The sequence below is a fragment of the Rhinatrema bivittatum genome, chromosome 9 (genome assembly GCF_901001135.1).
Source record: "Rhinatrema bivittatum chromosome 9, aRhiBiv1.1, whole genome shotgun sequence".
Classification (NCBI taxonomy): Eukaryota; Metazoa; Chordata; class Amphibia; order Gymnophiona; family Rhinatrematidae; genus Rhinatrema; species Rhinatrema bivittatum.
Window position 1 is genome coordinate 256,332,935 of NC_042623.1, and position 22,893 is coordinate 256,355,827.

General features: G+C 44.2%; 1 protein-coding gene across 15 annotated transcripts in view; it reads left to right on the forward strand.

Moving 5' to 3' along the window:
* Positions 1 to 22,893, forward strand: part of ZBBX (zinc finger B-box domain containing) — an 881,823-nt gene that overhangs the window by 40,975 nt on the left and 817,955 nt on the right. The gene's annotated exons all lie outside the window — the stretch shown is intronic.

The following is a 22,893-nucleotide window of genomic DNA, read 5'->3' on the forward strand; positions in this document are numbered from 1 at the left end:
CTCTCTCATGCATACACACAGGCTTCCCACTCCCATGTTCTCTTTCAAATATACAGGCTTCTCTCTCCCATGCTGTGTCTCATACACACCCAGGTTTCTCACTCCCATGCTCATTCTCTTCACATGCACAGGCTTCTCATTCCCATAATCACTTTCTCTCTGTTACACACACACACCAGTCTCTCTCATTTCCATGCTCACTCTCCACGTGCACAGGCTTCTCATTCCCTGAATCACATTCTGTCACATTCACACACACCAGTCTCTTTCTCTCACACACACCCCGTCACCTTACCAACCAGTCTCTCTCTGTCATGCATGCACACACACACAGGCTTCTCACTCCCATGCTTTCTTTCACCCCCCCCCCTCAATACCAGGCTTCTTATGCCCATGCTTTCTCACATACCCAGATTTCTCACTTCCATGCTTTTTCTCTCTCTCTCACACACACATCAGTCACCTCCCTGAGCAATCACTTTCATTGTCTCTCACATATATACACACACACACATCAGCTGTCTGACCAGTTTCTCTCAATCACACACATGCTCTCACTCACAAACAGGCAGGCAGGCTGGCTGGCTGCTTCTCTCTCTTTCACTCACTTCCTCCCCTTCCCCACCAAGCACAAATGGTAGCTGCAGCAGCCTCCTCCTCCAGCCCCCGCAGGCCAAGAAAGAAGAATCCCATCGGCCGCGGGAGGCTCATGCTGCTGTCTCCTTTCCAGATTATCGTCTGCTTTGATTGCTCGGGGGCCGCTGCTGCTGCCGCTGCTGCTACTTTTCCATGCGGCACAGTCTTTCTCCTTCCTGCGTGCTGCTCTGTGTATCACTTCCTGTTCCGGGTCACGAGGGGGGGGGGGGGCAGGCGCGGGAAGAAGGAAAGGCCAGCCGCAGGTGCCACAGCTTCTTCTTGCACCGCTGCCCTTCCCACTGGGCTTGAACATGCTGATAGCCCGGCGGCAACGGCAGCAGGGAAGGAGGAGCAGCGGGAGAGACCGGGAGCAAGCGACACACCGGCCAGTGCTTGGCGGCGCCGCGGACCGGCAAAAAGCCCCCAACGGGCCCGGTCCGCGGACCGGTGGTCGGGGACCCCTGCACTAGACTATAAAAGAGCATTAGCTTACTATAAACAAAGAACTCAGTCCACTTCGAAACCTTCCCAGCTGTTTCTCTTCTTTAACCCGAATAACCCTGGACAACCAGTCTCCAAACGGACTATAACTAGCTGGTTATCGCAATGCATACTCTTTTGCTATAATAAACATTCCATCAAACTTATCTCAAAGCCTCAGGGCGCACCAGATCCGCACCACTGCAGCATCAGTTGCCCACCTGAGCAAAGTTCCCTTAACTGACATATGTAAGGCGGCAACATGGTCATCCATTCATACCTTCACGTCTCACTATTGCCTGCACCAACTGACAACCTCTCATGCAGCATTGGGCACAGCAATCTTATCAACAGTGAAATAGAAATAAGACTGTTTACTACTTCAAAGGGTTGTTGTCCATCACTTCAAAGACACATATACTTGGGACACAACCCGGGAGCTTGGGACTCCCATACAGCATGGCTAATTCAGCCCTGCTATCGAAGGGAAAAAGCAAGTAAACGGTGTTTCCGTAGATAGCAGGATGAATTAGCCATGCGTTCCCTCCCTCTTCCCTAGACAGTCCTACCAATGTCACACATAATGTGCTAACTTGCCTCTCGCTTGGCTATAAAGAAACTGAAGAGGTGAGGGAACCGTGCGGGAACACGACCGCGCAGCCGCACAGAGTCAAAAGCTCTGTGCTCAGCTGAGGAAACTCCGCTTATTCGGGATCGCGACACTCTCCCATACAGCATGGCTAATTCATCCTGCTATCTATGGAAACACAGTTTACGGTAAGCAATCTTGCTTTTTAAAAAAACTCTTTATATAACTTTTTAGCAGACAGGAACAGTCTGAAAGTCATAAGCAATACACAAAGCACATTTATAAAGATATGGGAAATGCTGTACTCGGGCATTACGTTTGCTCGTAAGCTAGAACTAAAATTCAGAATGAAAAAATTCCCAGGATATAGAGTAATACAACCCCCACATAATTACATTTTGGTGGAGTCTGCCATGGAAAAGGCAAAAAAGACCCATCTTCATTCCAAGACTCCTCCAGGAAAAGATCACCAAATTCTTGATGGTTTTGGAGAAAAGGTTTTCCAGGGCATGATGCTCATAGTAAGAATCACAATGTCAATTCTACAAGGTACAATATATTTATGACTGCATGCAAAATTGAAAATCATTCATTCACTCAGACAGGTGAACAGGTTTTACTACCTCAACTTTAAGATTTAGAAGAAGCTATTTGATAACTGATCTGATCAGTGTCCAGATATTTAGACACCACAGCTTGAGCATCAGTTGCATTGATTGGAGCATGTCACATGGCTTGGCTAAGAGTCATGGCATTAAGATAATGATTAGCTGACCTACTGTACCTAGGTGACTACCTCTTCAGGGAAAAGTTAAGAGAATCGGTATCCCAAATCAAAGAACAAAATGTTGCAGTCCAGTCACTGTTTACATCGACTGATCCTCATCCATCAAGTACATGACCTTTTCTCTCTTACAAATATCCTTACTATCCTGGAAGAGTGTACAGATCTTATTATCAATATCTGTTACCTCCTCTAAAGATGCACAGTCAGAGTTTCAAGCAGGCTCCAACTAGAAGGTACCTAAGAGAATGCTACCAGCAAAAGCTGCAGTTACAACAACCAGTGAAACCTGGAGAAAGTTTTTGATCAGTGGTAAACCACTACTAAATATTCAGGTGGGGGGCAGAATACAACTGTTCCAATACTCGAACCAAATATCAAGAAATCAATGGTTTTGAAAATAGTCCAATATGGTTACCTTCTAAATGTTGCACATCAACCAGTGACACCGCACACTGCAGTACTGCTACCCAACCTTACATGCTTACTGTTTCTGCAACATGAAGTAAATTAGCACTTACTGCAGAATTCAGTACAGAAAATACCTTCCTTTTTTTGCAATCAGGAATTCTATTCCCAATACTTCTTAATTTCAGAGAAGACTGGAGGGCTTCGACTAATTCTGGATCTTTGAAATCTCAAGCAATAATTCTGCAAAGAGAAATTCAAGATGACATCTTTTGACACAGTTCTGCCTTTCATTCAACATAACATTTGGATGTGTTCCCTCGATCTCAAGGGTGCTTATGTACACATCTCGATACATCTTTCTTTTTGGTGTTACCTATAATTCACAGTAGGCGCATGCCACTAACAATACAAAACTCTTCCGTTTGGATATTTGGCTCCCCACAAGTCTTCATGGAATGCATTGCAGTGGTAATGGCTCACTTACATCATCAAGGGATTCAAATATCCCCTTATCTGGAGGTCTGGCTCCTGGTAGCACTGACGAGCCACCCTTCAAGTCCACCTCCAGTCATCTGCAACCACTCTTGAACCCCTTGGATTCATGATCAACTTTGAGAAGTCTATTCTCGAACGCACTCTAGTATTCATTTCATTGGAGCCATTTTAGATACTACTGAGGTATGTGCTCTCTAAGTTGCAAATCCTCTGCCAAATTCAGCATTTACAACAGCCTGCCACATCCTCAGGCTCCTTAGGACACTTGGTAGTGGCATTAGCACATTTGCACATGTGTTGACTAAGGGCTGAATGGAATCCTCCAACACTTCATATAAAGGTCATACCTCTGAGATGAAAAAGAAAATACATTGGTATTTGCAACCATCCATGATACTGAAAGGTGCTTCCCTTCAACCAGTAGCTTACTAGTCACAGATACTTCCACTGTTGGATGGGGAGCCCACACTGGGCACTTCAAAATTCAAGGGATGTAGTCTACTCTAGATCAATGATTGCATATCAACTTACTGGAACTCAGTGATACAATGTGCCCGATGTGCATTTAAACACATCCTCAAAGAGGAGTGTTATGGGAGTCTCTGTTTAGTGGACCCTTGGGCCGACCTGCTGGAGACTGGGAAAGGTGGTCAATGTCTCTAATGAATAGCAGGCCGGGAGGTAGATGCTCTTCATCCTGGAAGCTGGTACTCCCCCGGGAGGAGCCCGTAGGAGCCCAACCGCTGGGACTTAGGTGGCTTCACCCTTGGAAGCCGAAGTCCCCCAGGAGGAGCCCGTAGGGGCCCGGCCGCTGGGACTTAGGTGGGTTGTGGATCAGGACAGGTAACTGGAACCAGATTAGGACAGTAGCAATACTGAAACTGGGTTCGTGTTCTGGAACCAGGCAGGAACTGTAGCAAGCAGGCAGGAACCAGGCAGGTACTGTAGCAGGAACGGAGCGACGAAGCAAAGCGAGTCACTCCGGGGCACAGCGCAACAGGAAACCGGGAGGCTAACCCGTTGCAAGGCAAAGGCTAGATGGCCACGGCCGGCTTATCAAGGCCGCGGCGTCTGATGTCAGGAGTTGGGCGGAGTCACCACTGGCGGGAAACGGCCTAGAAAAGCATCCAAGTGGCGCGCACATGCGCACGCCTAGGAGCCAGGCATCCATGGGAGAGCTCGCAGTAGCGCAGCCCCAGCGGGGACGCCGCCAAACAGGCTGCAAACCAGGCCTCTGGAAGCGGGAGCAGGTCCGGGAGCCCGGAGTTAAGGGCCTACAACAAGGAGGACATAATGATCCAAACTGACAACAAAGAAGCTATGTTCTATGTGAACAAGCAAAATGGAACCAGATCATTGCCTTGATAATTTATTGTTTTAATTTTACTGATGTATATTTAATTTTAGGATTATGATATTTTTTATTATAATTGTCTATGTTTTACCTTCTGTTCCGTTCTGTTGCTGCTTTATCATTATGTATGTTTTATTGTTCATTGCACAGGGCAATTCATACATTTTAATAAATGTAAATAAATATATAAAAATAAATTCACATATGGCAGTGGGCAATAGAAAATAAAGCCACCTGCTTATCAGGCATTGTAAACATTATGATGGGCAGCAGAATATTCTGCCCACAGGCAAGGTCATTGAATCAAACAATAGCCAATTGTATATTCAGACTATGGGGGTCACCCTTGGATTGACCCTTTCCATTGGTACAGAATAGAAAACGAAATCAATTCTGCTCTATTTGACTCAGTACACTATGAGAAGCTCCAGACACCTAATTCACTGGAGCATTGGCCTCATGTACTCTTTTCTGTCAATACCATTTATAGTGAAAACTGTACAAAAATTCATGCAAAAACAAGCCACTATGATTCTGAACTCTCCAGTATGGCCAAGGCAAGCATTGTATGTTTATCTCACTCAATTTTCCATCAGATCTCCTATTCTTTTTGGGAGACAATCCTTGACACCTATCCCAAGAAGAAGGATCTCTACTGCACCCAGCTCTACTGACCCTCAGTCAAACAGCATGAATGTTGAGTGCTCGTTCTTAGCACCATGGTCTCTTCCAGATCCCTTTCAAGATGTAATTCTCTCTGTAAGAAAACAATCATTAGGTGTAATTACTCCTTCAAATGAAATCTTTACTCAGAATGGTGTACTTCCCATAACCTGAACCCATTCAGCTGCAGACAAAGAAACCACTTGTCCTATCTGCACTACCTTTCATAATTAGGACTTGCTGTTTCATCAGTGCACGTGCATCTTGGTGCTATAAGAGCTTACCATTTCCCAGAAAACGGAATACCTATTTCCATGCATCCTCTAGTTTCAAAGTTCATGAAAGGTCTATTACATCTGCACCTGCCACTTCGGAAACCACCGGTGTCTTGGGCATCAATGTAGTCCTTCCTCACCTGATGTAAGTTCTGTTCGAGCTTTTAGAAACTGTATCCCTAAATGTTTGACCTGGAAGGTACTTTTTCTGGTAGCTGTTAATCTATTCTTCGATTCAGTGAATTACAAGCGCTGGTTCATTACCTTCCTTACTTGCAATTTTTTCATAAGGTTGTACCATATTTTCACGTAAATACACCACACATGTTTAAACCCTGTTCCATTGTACATCCTGTGTAAAAGTAGTCCTACCGGATGTAAATTGATGCATAACTTGCACCCATGTGTACCCCACACATATACCACATACTAACAAAGCTGCATTTGGTTGATATATAACTCTAGGGATGTTAATTAGTTTCCTCCATTTTAATGGAAAAAACAGAATGTGTATATATATATATATATATATATTTTTTTTTTTTTTTTTTGTAGCATGTACTATATTGCCCAAGGTACACACTTAATGTAAAAACGAGAATAAACCACGTCCTTGTTTACCCCAAATCAGCGACTTCTTGAATGTAAAAACTTGTATACACCACAGGTTATGTGCGCAAAAATATGGTACTCATAACACACCCCAAATTCCTGCCAAAAGTAGTAGTTAATAGTGCTTCCTACTTTCTTCCCAAGACCTTATGCTTATGAGGGTGACATAACATTGCATACACTGGACTGCAAAAGAGCTCTAGCTTACTATAAACAATGGATACAATCTCACAAAAAAGCATCCCAACTGTTTATATCATATGATCCTAACAGATTTGGCACAGCTGTGATCAAAATAACACTTTCCTATTGGATTACAAGCTGATTTCAACATTGTTTTGCAGCTGCCAGACTCAATCTCACAAATCCAGTCAGAGTACACAAGATATGAGCAACAGCTTCCTCCCTTGCACAATTGAAGACATTTATAAAACAGCTACCTGGTCTTTGGTAGATAAATTCACTTCCCACTACTGCCTAGATACCTTGGCTTCCATGGATTGTGCAGTAGGAAGGGCGATGCTGCTCCATTTGGTACAAAAATAGTCTGCTATCCATGGTGGAGTCTGGATTGCTTATAAGAAAATGCTCCACTGCAGCCATCAACTTGGGATTCCAGCAGGTTGTCTAATTTCAGCTGTGCTTATGGATGGAAATAAGCAAGTTTGCTTACCATAAACAGTATTTTCTGTAGATCAGAGCTTCCCAATCCTATCCTGGGGACCCCTCAGCCAGTCTGGTTTTCAGGATATCCTGAAAACCCAACTGGCTCTGGGGTCCCCAGGACAGGTTTGAGAAGCCCTGCTGTAGATAGGACGAATTTGACATGAGATGCTTGCCTGCCCTCCTCTCTGGATAGCAGACTATCCTCATGACAGCTTTGAAACAGACTGAGGAGACACTGAGGCAATGCCTGTGTGAGAACTCCTGCACATGCTCAGTAGAACTCAAAGCTCTACTAGCTTGGACAGACAGTTCTATTCAGTGCTCCTGGATTACATCACCCACAGATCATGTCTAATTCATCCTGCTATTTATGGTAAGCAAACTTGCTTTTTTCCATTGTTTTTAAGCCAGGCTGAATTAGCTTTGATGTGGGTGATGTCATCCGGCAACACCAGGCTAGTCTCTCCTAGCTAGTAGAGCTTTTAGCTCTGCTGAGAATGTTCAGGAGTTCCTGTGCAGGTGTTGCCTCATGAGCCTCCTTGATCATCTTTTATCTGAGCACAGCACAGGCATGTACTTGATCTCTCTGTATATTTTCTCTCAATCTTGTAATTTTTCTTCAAAAGTTCTTCTTTTTAACTTCTTAGTTACCTCGCTGCCTCAACAGCACCCACAATGGCACTTCTCAATGCTACAAAAAAGAAAAAAAGAGGAAGACATTTCTTGCCTCCTGAAGATTTAGGTAGTATATTATTGGATTTATCCCCACTTTAGTGGATAATACACAGGATTGTTTGTCAAATATTGTTCCACATTTAATTAGCCTATAATTAACATCCATCATGGAGACATGGCACAACGTGTTCAGTTTTTCATTGGATCAAGTTGCAGAGGTTAAGAAACAAACGTTGTTGTTATCAGAGGCATTAATTCCAACTGATAGTCAACGTTGGGATGATTATTTACGACTGAATAAAAAATTGATCCGGTCTGAAGTACATGGAGTGACATTGGTAGAGTACATTAAACAGGAGATCATCCCTCGGGGATTAAGAATACATAAGGTTCCCATGCTTTTTTCTGATGACGAAAAGTTTGTGGGCACTTGGATAGCTATCTTGAACAAGTGCTCTTTAGATTTGATGCTACTTAAAGTCAACAGAACGAGCAGATGTAATGAAGAGCTTAACCATGAAATTCTGGACATTGAGAAAGACCTGAAGGAAGCAGCCACAACGGAAAATAAGTTAACTGAATTTGAGCAGAAATTGAATGATTTCAAGAAAGAACTGGATGAATTTCGGGGTGAAATTAAGGAGGTAAAAATTGGTAAAATCAAAAGGGATCAAGGGGACTATGCTAGTAATAACGTGTATAACTGGACAGATAAAAAGAAAGAGGGTAAGAACAGCGGCAACCAGAAGAAGGTACGGTTTCCGTTTTCATCAAGCGATAGTTCCAGTGGATCAGTCGAACTTGAATCCACTGAAGATAGCAACCGCACTAGGCCTTTTTTAACCGAAGGGGGTATTATAAAAAAGGACAAAGCAAAATCGCGGCAATTTCCTCCAAAGAAAGAACGGTTCAAAGAACCGGGGGATTCCAGATACACAAGGGAGACTCGTCAGAGCTCCAGGAATCAACGGCTATAGTCAACTTGTCCAGTTATCTCCTTAGTCCAGTCCAGACATCAGTTCTAGAGAATGGGCTCTCGTTTGTTCCCACAAATTTTCACAAGTCTTTTGATTGTAGAATTTCTTTACATCGATTCATTAGAAAATTGAACCTCCGATTATACTTTCAGGGAGATTTGGGGGTACAGGACCCATCTATTGTAAGGGGTAAATCAAAGTGGAATCCCCCTGGTCCCATTGACACTTATGTGGCCACTTTCAGGGATTTGGTCCTTCGGGACATTGAGGTGTTTGAACAGTCTCCTGGAAAAACATTTTGCAATCTCACAGTAGAACAACGAATAGCATTAAGAGATTTAAGCGATTGTGATAATCTGGTGATAAAACCCGCCGATAAGGGGGGGGCAACTGTGATATTGGATAAGGAAGTTTATAAAGCAAAAATGATGGATCATCTCAACGATGCGGTCACATACAGTGTTATATTGGAAGATCCTACGAAGGGATTAATTGAGCAGATTAAAGGGCTGGTTTCTTCAGTTAAGACACTTACGGACAAAGAAAAAATTTTTTTGATAGTGGATCACCCAAGAATTCCAATTATTTATGGCCTTCCAAAGATTCATAAAAATTTAAATGATTCTCCAATTCGACCCATTGTGTCATTGAAGGGTTCAGTTTTGGAACCTCCAGCAATTTTTGTTGACAAATTTTTACAACCTTGGTGCAAATGCAACATTCATATCTGAAGGATACCATCCATTTTCTCAATAAATTGGGAGAAATACAGATCGAGGGTGGTCCTGTCATTTTAATGACTATGGACATTGTTTCTCTGTATACATACATCCCCCAACGATTAGCTGCAGACATTGTGAATGAGGCAGTATTACAACACAGAGGACCAAAAAGGATTAAAGCTGAATTATTGAGTGAATTGATAGAATTTGTGATATTCAACAACTATTTCAGTTTTGAAGGGCAGTTTTACCACCAGAACCATGGCATCCCCATGGGTTCCTCTTTGGCATCGGCAGTCGCGAACTTGTTTGTGGCTAACTTTGAAGAAAAAGTCATTTACTTGTCCCCATGGTGGTCCATGATTGGGGCATGGTACAGGTACATAGATGACATCTTCATAGTTTGGAGAGATACACAAGAAAATTTGGAGAGTTTTAAATCTTGTATTAACAATGTGGACCAAAATTTGAAATTTACTTTTCAACACAGTGATTCTAGAATCGTATTTTTGGATGTAGTGATTGAAATAAAGATGGGACATATTTTCACCACTGTAAACAGGAAGCCCACAGATAAGAACAATTTGTTACGATACCACAGCCATCATTCTACAGCCTTTAAAAAGGGTCTTCCAGTATCACAATTTTTCAGAATCAGGAGAATTTGTTCGTCTGACACTGAGTTTGAGAAATAAGCTAGACTCCTTACCAAGAAATTTAAGGATCGAAGATATCCATTGAAGGTCATCAGACGGGCGTACAAGAGATCAAAATACAGTGATAGAGCTCAGCTCCTTTCATACCGGCAAAGGGCACCACAGGAACAATTGGTTTTTGTAATACAACAGAGCACATCTACGGTGCCATTGATTAATTCTGTTAGAAGGCATTAGCACGTTTTGGGTCTCCATAATATTTTTGCGGATCTCCCGCTTTTTGCAACCAGTCGTGGTTCCAATATAAGGGACAAAGTAGTCCGTGCCAGTTTGACAAGGGATGATCATTTATTGAGCAAAAATGGTGAATATAAACAGTGTGGGACATGTTCATTGTGTTTTAACACTGTTGAAGGTAACAGCTGGACTGATGTGAACACTGGTTATAAAGTTATACATAAATCTATGACTAATTGTTTATCAAGAAATGTGGTATATGCCATTGTCTGTAAATGTTTCAAAGTTTATGTAGGACGTACGAGCAGACCTATTAAAACCCGTCTTATGGAGCACAGGTCTCGTATCAACAATAGGGTTATTACAGCCCCTTTGGTTAACCATTGTACGGAACATGGATAAATGTTCGAGGACCTTAAATGGACTATAATTGAACAAATTACAACAAGATCCGAGTGGGAGGATGTAGGGTCCATACTGAACCAGAGGGAACAATTTTGGGTTTTCACATTAAAAACAGAAATGCCTGCTGGGTTGAATGATCAGATCGATTGGCTGTCTCTCCTCTTAATTTGGTTGAAAGGGGAGGATTCTTCGTTTAGCCATGCCTACAGTCACGTGATGGAGTCCCTTTAAACCGGGACGCCGAACAGAGGAGAGCGGGTCCGCCATCTTTTGAAGAGGAGTGTGGAGTGAGCAGTGTGAAGACGAGCTCGTGAGAAGTCTAAATTAATGGACATTAAATGTTGTGCTATAGGGTACAGCAAGAGAGTGGCTTCCCCTGAAGAAGAGCAATCGAAACCAGGCCATGTTGGGGCAAGTGCCGCCAAAGGACTACCTCTTACAAGGATACTATACGCTAAGATAAGTGCTTTTGCAGTTTGAGCTCCCGGCTTAAATCATTGGCGACCTGACACTCTCTGTTCGTAACTTGTGTTTTCACACTGACTTCCAGAAACTAATAAGAAGCATAATTTAAAGAGATAATTTAAAAAAGACATTTTTAAGGAATTCAATAAATAAAAAATTAAAGGGTGGATGGTGGTGCTTATGATTAAACTAAAGAATGGAACAAGGCACTAAGGGTTAGTGTTCCTTGAGTTTTATGAAGCGTTACCGTACACCTATTAAATATTTTTAAAAGCAACATCAATAACATTTTTTAAATAATATGGCACACAGTTAAGTGTGAAACACACAGGTATATTGCATATATAAACATAAAGGTGACAAATATACAAAAAATACACAAAAAAAGAAAAAAGTTAAAGTTTGCTTTAATGGTGTGGGTTTTTAGGTAGTATATCCTCAAGATGTCCAGCAAAAAGAAGCCAACCTTAGTGGTTTTAAAAACTATACGGTATAATACATTTATGACTGCATGCAAAATTTAAAACCATTCACTCTAGACAGGTGAACAGCTCTCACCACCTCAACTTTACAATTTAGAAGAAGCTATTCGATAGCTGTTCTGGTCAGTGCAGCATTGTCTGCATTGCCGGGACAAGAGTTCAGCATGAGCTCTTCGAAATTCCCCCATCAACAAAACAGGCCGAAGCATCAGGGTCAAATAATGCTGCTTGCCCTGCATTGAAGAAGAAGCCATGTCATTCTGCAGAGCCATCGAGGCAGCTAGTGTTGAAAAAGTATAGGCCTTCATCATCTCCTACTCTGACGCACAGGCCTTCCAAGCACGGTGCATTGGTACCGCCACCAGCACTGATGTGTGGTGCACTGATGAATGGTATTGGTATGCTATCGATGCATGAAATTCTGCTACCATCCATATATGCGCTATTTATGCACTCCTGTTCAGCACCGACAGCTTTGACACATTCGAAGCAAGGTCACTCTGTGCCATCAAAACAAGTGGTCTCAAAGATGTCATCAAAGCATACATTTTTTCTACTCCTCCAAAGCTAAAAGCCCAGACTCCTGTGATCCATCCTACAATGCAGGAAAAAAAATTAAAATCAAAGGCTTTGCATATTGGTTGTTTCCTGAGACCGTTGAACTGCATCTGGGTCTTATTCTTCAAGCATCAGCCCCTGCACATCTTACCAAACTGTCAACCCAACTTTATGCTGATCCACCAGCCCAAGGGTCCACCGACTGCTGCCGCGCAATTGGTGGACCCATGGGCTGAGACGAGGTTGGTGCTTCCTTTAGAGGGGCTTCCCACAGGCCCTTGCCATCAGGAGGCGGACGCTGGAGATGGAGACCCAACAGGACCTTTACCAGCCCTCGTTCCCCACAGGTTGAGCCCTTTGGTGCAAGGGCCGGCAGGGCAGGAGCGGGTCTGAAGTCGAGAGGTAAGACAGAGTCAAAAGTACCAGGGTCGAGGCTGGCAGCAGGCAGGAGAATTCAAAGACGGGCCAAAGGTCGGGGCAGGCAGCAGGCAAGGTGGAATCCAAGAATGAGTCGAAACTAGAGAAGCAAATTGAGGGAACAGGAACACATGAAGACGGAGTTGGAAGACATGGAGGCTGGAACTGAAGGCACGGAGGCTGGAACTGAAGACACGGAGACAAGGAGGCATGGAGACAGGAACTGCAGAGCAACTAGCAACTCCAAGGAATGAGATCTGTTGCTGAGGCAAAGCTTGGGCAGCAGGAGCTGCCTTAAGTAGTGATGGTGGCCCTGAAGAGCATCCGGGTCACAGGAGGCCTTTTCCTGCTGTGGCCCCTTTAACTTGGGGGCGGAGCTGTGCATGCACGCCTAACAGGAGCTGGGGCTGGCAGCGCGGCCTTGTCGGTTCCTTGCCGCTTTAGGAGAGGGCAGCAGCGGCCCGGGGAGCCGCTGAGGAGACCAGGACTGCCGAGGGTGGTGAGTGTAGCTGGCTCAAGGCCCCGTGGCCGGCTGCCATAACACAACATTATACCAATTTTGTGTAATTTTTATTCTTTTTAATTTATTTTCTAATCTCTCTTTTATTTTATATTACTTTTTGTAATCCATTTTGATAAAAGTATATAAATACTTTTAAATAAATAAATAAATATATATTATAGCCTACTGTTAATTTTTTTACTGTTACTTGATCCCGTTATAACTCCAGTTCTTTGTAAATCAACTGTGTTTCTATGTAGTTCAATCTCTATCTCTGTAACACAGTTCCATTTCACACGCTTTTGAACTTGGTGGAAAAGTGTGATCAGAAACAGGTGATGATAAATCCACTTTCATATCTGTCACCTGCAGTGGTGTCTGTGTTGTCAACTAACTCAACCCTTGACATATACAGCACAAATTTCCAGAGATATGAAACAGGAATTATGCTGGTGGCTAACCCGCATGGTGTTCAAGGAGGAGCTCTGCTCCACTCTCTCCGCCATTAAGTAACCTTAGTGATGGACTCCTCCTCAAAAGGATGGGGTACCCACATGGGATCTTTTCAAACCCAAGGGACTTGATCTCTCGAATAAGACATTTTCAGATCACTCTGTGGGAACTGAGAGCAATCAGATTCTGTCGACTTTCACACATCTCCAAGGGAAGAATATTTACAAACCAACAAAGTGGTCATGTTTCATATCAACAAACAGGGAGGCATAGGGTCATAGACTCTCTGCAAGGAAGCGCTAAGGATATGGGAGTGGACGTGCAAGAATCAAGCTATTGTCCAGGGATCTCCAACACAGAGCTTTCCAAAGTGTGTGTCGCGACACTTTAGTGTGTCGCCTGCAGTGTGCCGCGCAACCCCGGTGCACGTGACACACTGGCAAGTGGGAGCCAATGCGGCCGCCGGTGGACCTCATCCCACTGGCGGCTGAGCAGTAAAGAATCGCTGTGCTGTGTGCCGCAGACACACAGCAGGAAGATCGGTAGGACCATGGTGGAGCTCACCTCACCACAGCCCGAAGAACAAGGTCACGTCGAAATGTGCAGATGCACGCGGCCCCGGAAGGAAAATGTTGTCGGAGCCGCACGGGCAGAAAGGGGGAGGCGCATCAGCCGCGTGCAGAAGAGGAGCAGCGTTGTTACAGCGTGCGAGAAGAGGAGGAGGCCCAGTAGCAGGGCCCCCACCACGGATCGGTCCGAAAAGATCAGGGCCCCCACCGCGGATCGGTCCGAAAAGATCAGGGCCCCCACCGTGGATCGGTCCGAAAAGATCAGGGCCGCCGCTGCTGCGATCGGCCCGAGAAGATCAGGGCCGCTGCAGAGCCCGTCCTGCAGCGACCCGTGAAGAGGAGGCCCAGAGGCAAGAGAGAGGCTGAGGGCCCGTAGAGTGTGTGTATGAGATGAGTTGAGAGATTGTGTGCGTGTATGAGGTGCGTTGAGAGATTGGGTGTGGGAGTGAGGACCTGAATGTTTGCAGAGACAGCATGTGATAGTGAGAGCCTGTGCTTGAGCAAGACAGCATGTGGGAGTGAGAGAGAGCCTGGGTGTGTGAGAGTCAGACAGGATGTGCAAGAGAGAGACTATGAATGAATGTATGAGAGAGAGCATGTGAGACTGAGAGCCTGTGTGAGAGAGAGAGAGAGAGAGAGAGAGAAAGCATGTGAGAATGAGAACCTGACTGAACGTTTGAGGGAAGAAGATAGATGGAGAGAAAAGAAATAGAAAAAAAGACAATATGAAAGGAATTGGCAAAAAAAATAAGAAAGGGGAGGTGGAACAAAAAAGCCTGTGACCAACCGATTAGAAAACTAAGATCAGACAGCAAAGGTAAAAAAAAAGAAAAAAATTACTTTTTACTGATTGGCACATGTAATCTTTGGTAATGTGCAAGAGTAGCACTTTCTCTATGCGGATCTCACAATGTACGAGATCAACATGGAGGAAGTGGAAACCCACGGGGCCTGCACAGAGGAGGCAGCAGAATGGGCTTCAGTGCCAATAGCAGCAATCAGCGCCTCCCCAATAGCCATGCGGCATCAGTGACAGTGGCAGCAGAGGAATGAGAGAGGCTCTGAGGTTGCTGGCAAAAGAAAGAAAGGGGGTCTGCCTTTAGTGTGTGCATGTGTATGAATGGGAGTCTGCCTGGGGGTGTATATGTGTGAATGCATGGGTGCCTGCCTGAGGGTGTGTCTGTGTATGAGTATGTATGGGTGTCTTCCTGGGGTTTGTATGTGTGAGAATAGATGCCGGCCTGTGTGTAGTATATGTGTGTGTGTGAGAATGAATGTGTGCATGCCTGGGGGGATGGTGAGGGAGTGGTGTGAAAATGAATGGGAGCCTGCCTGGGGGTCAGTTTCAGTGTGTGAGAGTGACTGGAAGCTTGCCTGGGTGTGTGTGTTTGTGTGAGAATGATTGGGAACTTGCCTGGGTGTGTGTGTTTGTGTGAGAATGATTGGGAACTTGCCTGGGTGTGTGTGTTTGTGTGTATGTGAGGGAGCCAGAGAGAGTGTGTATGAGAAAATCCAGGGGAGTAAGAGTTTGTGTGGGGGGTGTGTGTGGAGGGGGAGAGAGTGTCTTAGAGCCTGAGAGTGTGTCAGTGTCTGTGAGAGCGAGAGGTTATGATGGGTATAAGAGCATGAATGTGTATGTATGTGACAGTGTATGTGTGAGAGAGAATGGACATGTGAGTCTGTGTGAGAGAGGATAACCTCCTAATCCTGGACAATATCAGGGTGACTGGAAATCAAGAGCTCCCACGTATGGACAGCAGGGGCTTTTTAAAATCCTTATTAGTTTTAATTATTGGGTGTTATTTGATATATGTGCTGTTTTGAAATATTTTATTGGTGTTTGGGAAATTGTAAAAAATGTATATGATTTTAATTAATAGAAATTCTATTTATCAGTAGTTTTAAAATATTCTTTTATTAGTATGGTTTTACTATTATAACTGATGCTTTATGTTTCTTGATTTTATTTGTTTTATGAGGAATGGTGGTTCTGTTTTTCCATTGTTAATACACAGAGTCTGGCTTCTTGGGGTTTCCATTTCAGCTTTTGTCTAATTTGTGCTCCTTTTTTTGTATTCTGTATTTGGTGAGGGTCTGTCTCTGCTCTGTGTTTGTGACCATTATGAGAGATTCTGCTAGCATAGGGATCTATAGCAATCTGGTTTGTTTTGTTTCCTCAGTAGGTGGTGTATTGGTATTCTAGGATCCAGTGTAATATTTACCCTTGCTTTTTCACAGGTAGGGTTATTGTTGTTTGAGTCCTTGGTGTTATTACTGTTATATTACAATGGGATTGCAGTATAGATTTTGAGTGTCTTTTTTGCGAGGTTTTATTTTAGTTCACAATGTGCCTGGCAGTGGAAGGTGTTTGTGCTGCTGTTACTGTGAGGTGACACCAGCATTTGAAAATATCTTTTAGTATGATGCAGTGGCGTAGCCAGAATTGATTTTTTGGGTGGGCACAAGGTTAACATGGGTGGGCTGTAGGCATGCAGGTCTACTAGTTGTTTTTTTACTGATAAATAATGCCAAATTATGCAGCATAGCATTCACATCTACGCCTAAGTATGAGGTTTACTTAATAATACAAACATAATTCACGGTGATTTGTGGTACTTTAGCCTTCTTATTATTACGATTTTATACACGGCTCCTACCTGTCCATAAATTTTAAGAGAGCGGTTGTGTTGCTTATATTTAAATTGCTAACATCTCAAAATATAGATATATATTTTTACCTTTGTTGTCTGATCTTTGTATTTTTCTAATCAGGTCCTGGTCTCTTTTTCCCATTTTTTCCCTTATAGCTCATTTCCTAATTCCTTTTCAGTGTCTTTCTTCTATTACTGTCTTCTTCCCTTCCACACACACACACATACACGCTTTCTCTCACAGACTCCCTCTCACACACTCAAGCTGTCACTCTCATATGCTCTCCCCCCCCCAAGCTCACATTCAAGTTCTCACTTTCTCACCCCTCCCCAGGCTTATATTCTTATGCACACACACAGACGCACATCCAGGCACCCATTCTAACCCACACACATAAACCCAGACTCCTATTCTCACCCACAAACCCATGCTCCCAGTCTCACCCACACATATTCAAGCTCCCATTCTCACCCACACATACACACATTCAACCACCCATTCTTATCCACATATTCAAGCTTCCATTCTCACCCACCCACACAAACCCAGGCTCTCATTCTCACCCATATATACACACATTCAAGCTCCCATTCTCACCCACCCACAAACCCAGGCTCCCATTCTCAACCACACATACACACATTCGAGCTCCCATTCACCCACATACACACCCAGGCTCCAGTTTTCACCCACACACACTCCCATTCTCATCCACACATACACATTCAAGCACGTGCACAGCTTCCGCTTTCTCCCCCAGAGCAGGAAGATCAGCTGCCTCTCCTGCTGCCACCGGCCTCCTGCTATCTTCGGGCGTCGGGCCGTACTGCCCGCCGAACTTCCTGTCGGGGGGGGGGGGGAGCGGAAGCGCAGCGCACAACGTCCGCTTCCTCCCTCCCCCCCCCCAAGCAGGAAGATCGGCGGGCAGTACGGCCCGACGCCCGAAGATAGCAGGAGGCCGGTGGCAGCAGGAGAGGCAGCTGATCTTCCTGCTTTGGGGGAGAAAGCGGAAGCTGTGCGCGGCGCTTCTGCTCCCCCAAACAGGAAGTTCGGCGGGCCGTTTGGTCCGAAGATAGCAGGAGAACGGGTGGCAGCAGGAGAGGCAGCTGATCTTCCTGCTTTGGGGGAGAAAGCGGAAGCTGTGCGCGGCGCTTCTGCTCCCCCAAACAGGAAGTTCGGCGGGCTGTTTGGTCCGAAGATAGCAGGAGAACGGGTGGCAGCAGGAGAGGCAGCTGATCTTCCTGCATTGGGGGGAGGAAGCGGAAGCTGCGCGCGGCGCTTCCGCTCCCCCCCCCCCCCCCCCCCCCCCCGAACAGGAAGACCGGTTGGCCATACGGCCGCAGCAGCGCTTCCCCATGTGTGCCGTGATGGCGCGCGAGGCGTGGGTTCTCTTGTTCGCTGTCGCGGGGATGGGATCCCGCGACAGCCTTGCAGTTCCGGTGCCAGTTGGGTGGGCCTGGGTCTAAGTTGGGTGGGCACCTGCCCACCCAGGCCCACCCGTGGCTACGCCACTGGTATGATGAGCTGTAAGGGAAACATCCAAGCTCCATTGTTTGGGGGAATTTCAGTGGATGCAGAGAGTTACAGAACTGGAGGTGCAGGATTTATATTGACATTCTGTCCCTTCCTATAAATTCCAGACTTCACTCTCATAGCCATATATAATTAGTTGAATGAGGCTATCAATAATTTTATAGTGTGAAACTGGCCAGCTTTTTAAAATTACGCAGAAGACCCTTTGGACTTTATTAACACCAAATATTCAAAAGCTGTGTTCATCCCATCAAGCTCATATATCTCATTAAAGAGGTAAATTGAATAACAATAACTTTGTTTTATTATTGTTATTCATAAATTATAACAATAATATTAATCTTGGAATATTATATATTTTTAATATAAATGAAAGGTTTTCACAAGATAAGTTATGTCGTGAAACATTTTATTATGTATATATTTAAGGAAACATATGTAAATTGTCGAAATACATTTCGTTCGTTTAACCTTTAACCTCTGGTTTGCTAGTAGACTGAATTACTGTGTCCCAAAATTATGTTTGTCTAAAACGTGTCTCACCAACATGAAAAGTTTGGAAAGCGGATCATCTCAGTCTAGTTTTCTGTCTGCACGTGTGATCTATGCAACAGTTGGCACACTATTTGACTTATGGGGGTCTTTCAATGGCTGAAGTATTTGTGTCAGAGCAGATAGTTGGAGATGTTTTGCTCTACTCAGGATGCTTTCTTGTTCAATTGGAATGAAGGCCTCATGTACACTTTTCCACCAATACCAGTGATAGCCAGAACAATACTGAAAGTACTGAGAAGTCGAGTTCAGCTGATCCTTACAGCTCCAGCATGGCCCAGACAGATTTGGTTTGCATATCTTCTACAGCTTTCCTGCCATCCTTTGATACATTTTGGGACAGAGCCAGCATTGTTAAGCAAGACGAAGGAACTCCCTTCCACCTAAATCTTTCATCCCTCACCCTGACAGTAATTGCAGATCTCTCTTTGCCCAGAGAGTTTGAGGACATAATAGTTTCTGCCAGAAAGCCATTAAATGGAGAAAGTTTTCCATATGGTGTCAACATAACACCTTGGACCTGTTTTCTTGCGAATCCAAACATTTGCATACCTATTAGCTCTCTATTTCTGAATTGGGCCTTGCCACATTCTCAGTAAGGGCTTGATTTTAAAAAGCATTTACATGCTTAAAATTGGGTTTTACATGTGTAAATGCACTTTACGGGGTAGATCTTAAAAACATACGCGCGCGTGTACTTTTGTTCGCGCACCAGGCGCAAACAAAAGTACGCTGGATTTTATAAGATACGCGTGTATCTTATAAAATCCGGGGTCGGCGCGCGCAAGGGGGTGCACATTTGTGCAACCTGCGCGCGCCGAGCCCAGTGCGCGCTGCCTGTTCCCTCCGAGGCCGCTCCGATTTCGGAGCGGCCTCGGAGGGAACTTTCCTTCGCCCTCCCTTCCCCTACCTAACCCACCCCCCCGGCCCTATCTAAACCCCCCCCCCCTTACCTTTGTTGGCAGATTTACGCCTGCTGAAAGCAGATGTAAATCTGCGCGCGCCAGCGGACTGCTGGCGTGCCATCACCCGACCCAGGGGCTGGTCAGGAGGCCTCGACCACGTCCCTGGTGTTTATTTCTGGACTTTGCCAGGGCAACAAGAACACTCAAACTCAGTACAATAGTACAAATTGAAATTTATTTGGCTTTACCAAGTGTTCCTGTGAGATGCGATATGCCCTCTATCTATCTGTAATAAATAGCATCTCATCTCATACAGGAAGAGAACCTTCTTTTATAATTAAAACATACAGTATTGCCGAAACTTCCAGAAAGGTGTAACCGCCCACAAACACATGATGCTGTTGTCATGACAATCTATCATGTATAGGAAATGCTTGTGAGGATCACTCCCCCCATTCTGAGAATTCCTAACCAACTAAACCTGTATATCCTCCCACCATAAAAAGTTCCTTTATCAATCATGGCTTTGCTGGCTTTTGTTCTTCTGTTCTTCTCTTGATATTCTTTTGTTGTGTAAACAGGTAACAAGTCTGGTTTTTGAATAGAAGCTCAGCATGAATTCCGTTTTGTGGCACCAGGATTTAATTAAAGCTGCACCCTCAGGATCTTCTTTTCAAATTGGTTTCTGTCCATTGAAACCATGCATCTGCAAGACAAAAGCTTGCATCCTGGTTTCATGCAAACTGATTTTCCTTGTATTGTGGTGCAAACAGTCATTAATGCCTTTCTGTGCAGAGCTTACCAGTTTCCCAAATCTTCTACATCCTTCGAATCTGTGATAGTCAGAAAGTCTCTCAAAGTTCATTCACCTCTGACAGGCCACAGTACAGCAAAGGCATCTGGGTATTTTTTGGTTGTCTGCTCGGCCTATTCTTCACTGGGCCGGCGCCACGCCCCTGGGCCCGCCCCCGAAACGCCGCGTCACATCCCCGAAACGCCACGTCATTCTGCAACGCCCCCCGACACGCCCCTTTTACGAAGCCCCGGGACTTACGCGTGTCCCGGGGCTCTGTGCGCGCCGGCGGCCTATGCAAAATAGGAGCGCGAGGGCCCTGGCGCGTAAATCCGGCCGGATTTACGCGCGCAGGGCATTTAAAATCCGCCCCTACCTGTGTAAGTGGACTTTGGAAAATTGCTTTAATATATGCCATTGAATTGTCCATAGGATATTCGTGTGTAAGTGCACTTATCATACATAAATGGCTTTTTAAAATTTCTGTGATAGTACATTACATTTATAAATGTAACTTCTTTTAAAATTACCACCTAAGAGTACATCTCAGCACCATAGCAGCTTATCTTCCATTGGTATCGAGATTTATGGCAAGTTAAACCTTCGGTACCATGGGTTCTGAGTGATAACTTGTCTCAATTAATGAAGCTGTCCTTTTAACCATTAGAATTGGCTTCTTGACATGAAAAGTAGTGATTCTTTTAAGAGCAACCTGTAAACTCAGTGATTGGTTCACTTCCCCCACAGGTTCACTTCCCCCCACATATGCATAAGAACATAAGAAGTTGTTATATTGGGTTAGACCAAGTATCTATCAATTCCATCATCCTGTTTTCTACAATGGCCAATCCAGGTTATAAATACCTAGCAAATACCCAAACTTTAAAAAGATCCCATGCTACTAATCCCAATAATAGCATTCTTACACAATAGGGTGACTCTCCATACCCACCCAAAATTTCTTTCAAAAGTCGTATCAGCTTTCCATATTAATCAGTCCATCATGTTGCTTACCTTCTTTCCGAAGCCACACACATATGAATGGGAGAAAGCCCCTCATATGTTGGATTGCAAAATAGATGTGGCTTACTACAAGAGAAAAACTCTGCCGCATTGCCAGGCTTTGCATTACTTTATATATTATGATCCTAACAGACTTGGCATAGCAATCACAAAATGTAAATTGACTAACAGGATTGCATCCTGCACTGTTACATAGCTGCAGGCCTACAAATTAGACTGCTGTTAAAATGTATCAAGTTATAACTGTGGTGTCTTCCATTGTCCATGTGTGAGCAGTAACTCCTGAAGACATCTGCAAAGCTGCAACTTAATCATCAGTACACATATTTATATTCCCATTACTATATGAACAACATCTGAAGAAGTGACAGTAAATTTGGACAAGCAGCTTTATGTAGCCTGTTCAACCAGTAATCTACTCTCCACGGTGGGATCAGAGTTGCTTACACTTCACTGCAACTCTCAGTTTGAGACATCCCACATGACATGGCTAATTCAGCTCTGCATATCGATGGACTCTTGGTCTGACCCAGAATGGCAATTTCTTATAGTTCTTATGAAGATCTTTTGGCTAAAATAGCCTCTTTCACCTAACCTTTTAACCATGTAGGTAATAGTTTTTTGCCTTCCATCCACCTTTCTTAATGCATGGAATACATCTGGACTGTACTTCTAGGATGGTATTTTTTAACAGTGTCCACAGCTGTTGCACACTTTTTAGCTTTGTGGCTTCAACATTCAGTTTTTTTCTATTTTTCTCTTTTTATTAAAGTTTCCCTTTTGAAAGTTTAGCGCTAGAGCCGTGTATTTACTTACTGTCCCCTTTCCATTCATCAATTCAAATTTGAACATATTATGATCACTATTGCCAAGCAGCCCCACCATCGTTACCTCTCTCACCAAACCCTGCCCTGCACTGAGAATTAGATTTAAAATTGCTCCCTCTCTCATTGGTTCCTGAACCAGTTGCTCCATAAAACCGTCATTTATTCCATCCAGGAACTTTATCTCTCTAGCATGCCCTGATGTTTCGTTTACCCACTCAATACTGGGGTAATTGAAATCTCCCATTATTACTGCACTACCAGTTTGGTTAGCTTCCCTAATTTCTCTTAGGATTTCACTGTCCGTCTCACCATTTTGGTCAAGTGGACGGTAGTAAATTCCTATCACTATTCTCTTCCTCAACACAGAAGGGATTTCTACTCAGAAAGATTCGATTGTACATTTAGTCTTATGCAGATCCTGTTGGAATCTATGCCATCCCGGACATAAAGCGCCACCCCGCCACAAAGATGCTCCTCTGTCATTGCGATATAATTTGTACCCCGCTATAGCACTATCCCATTGGT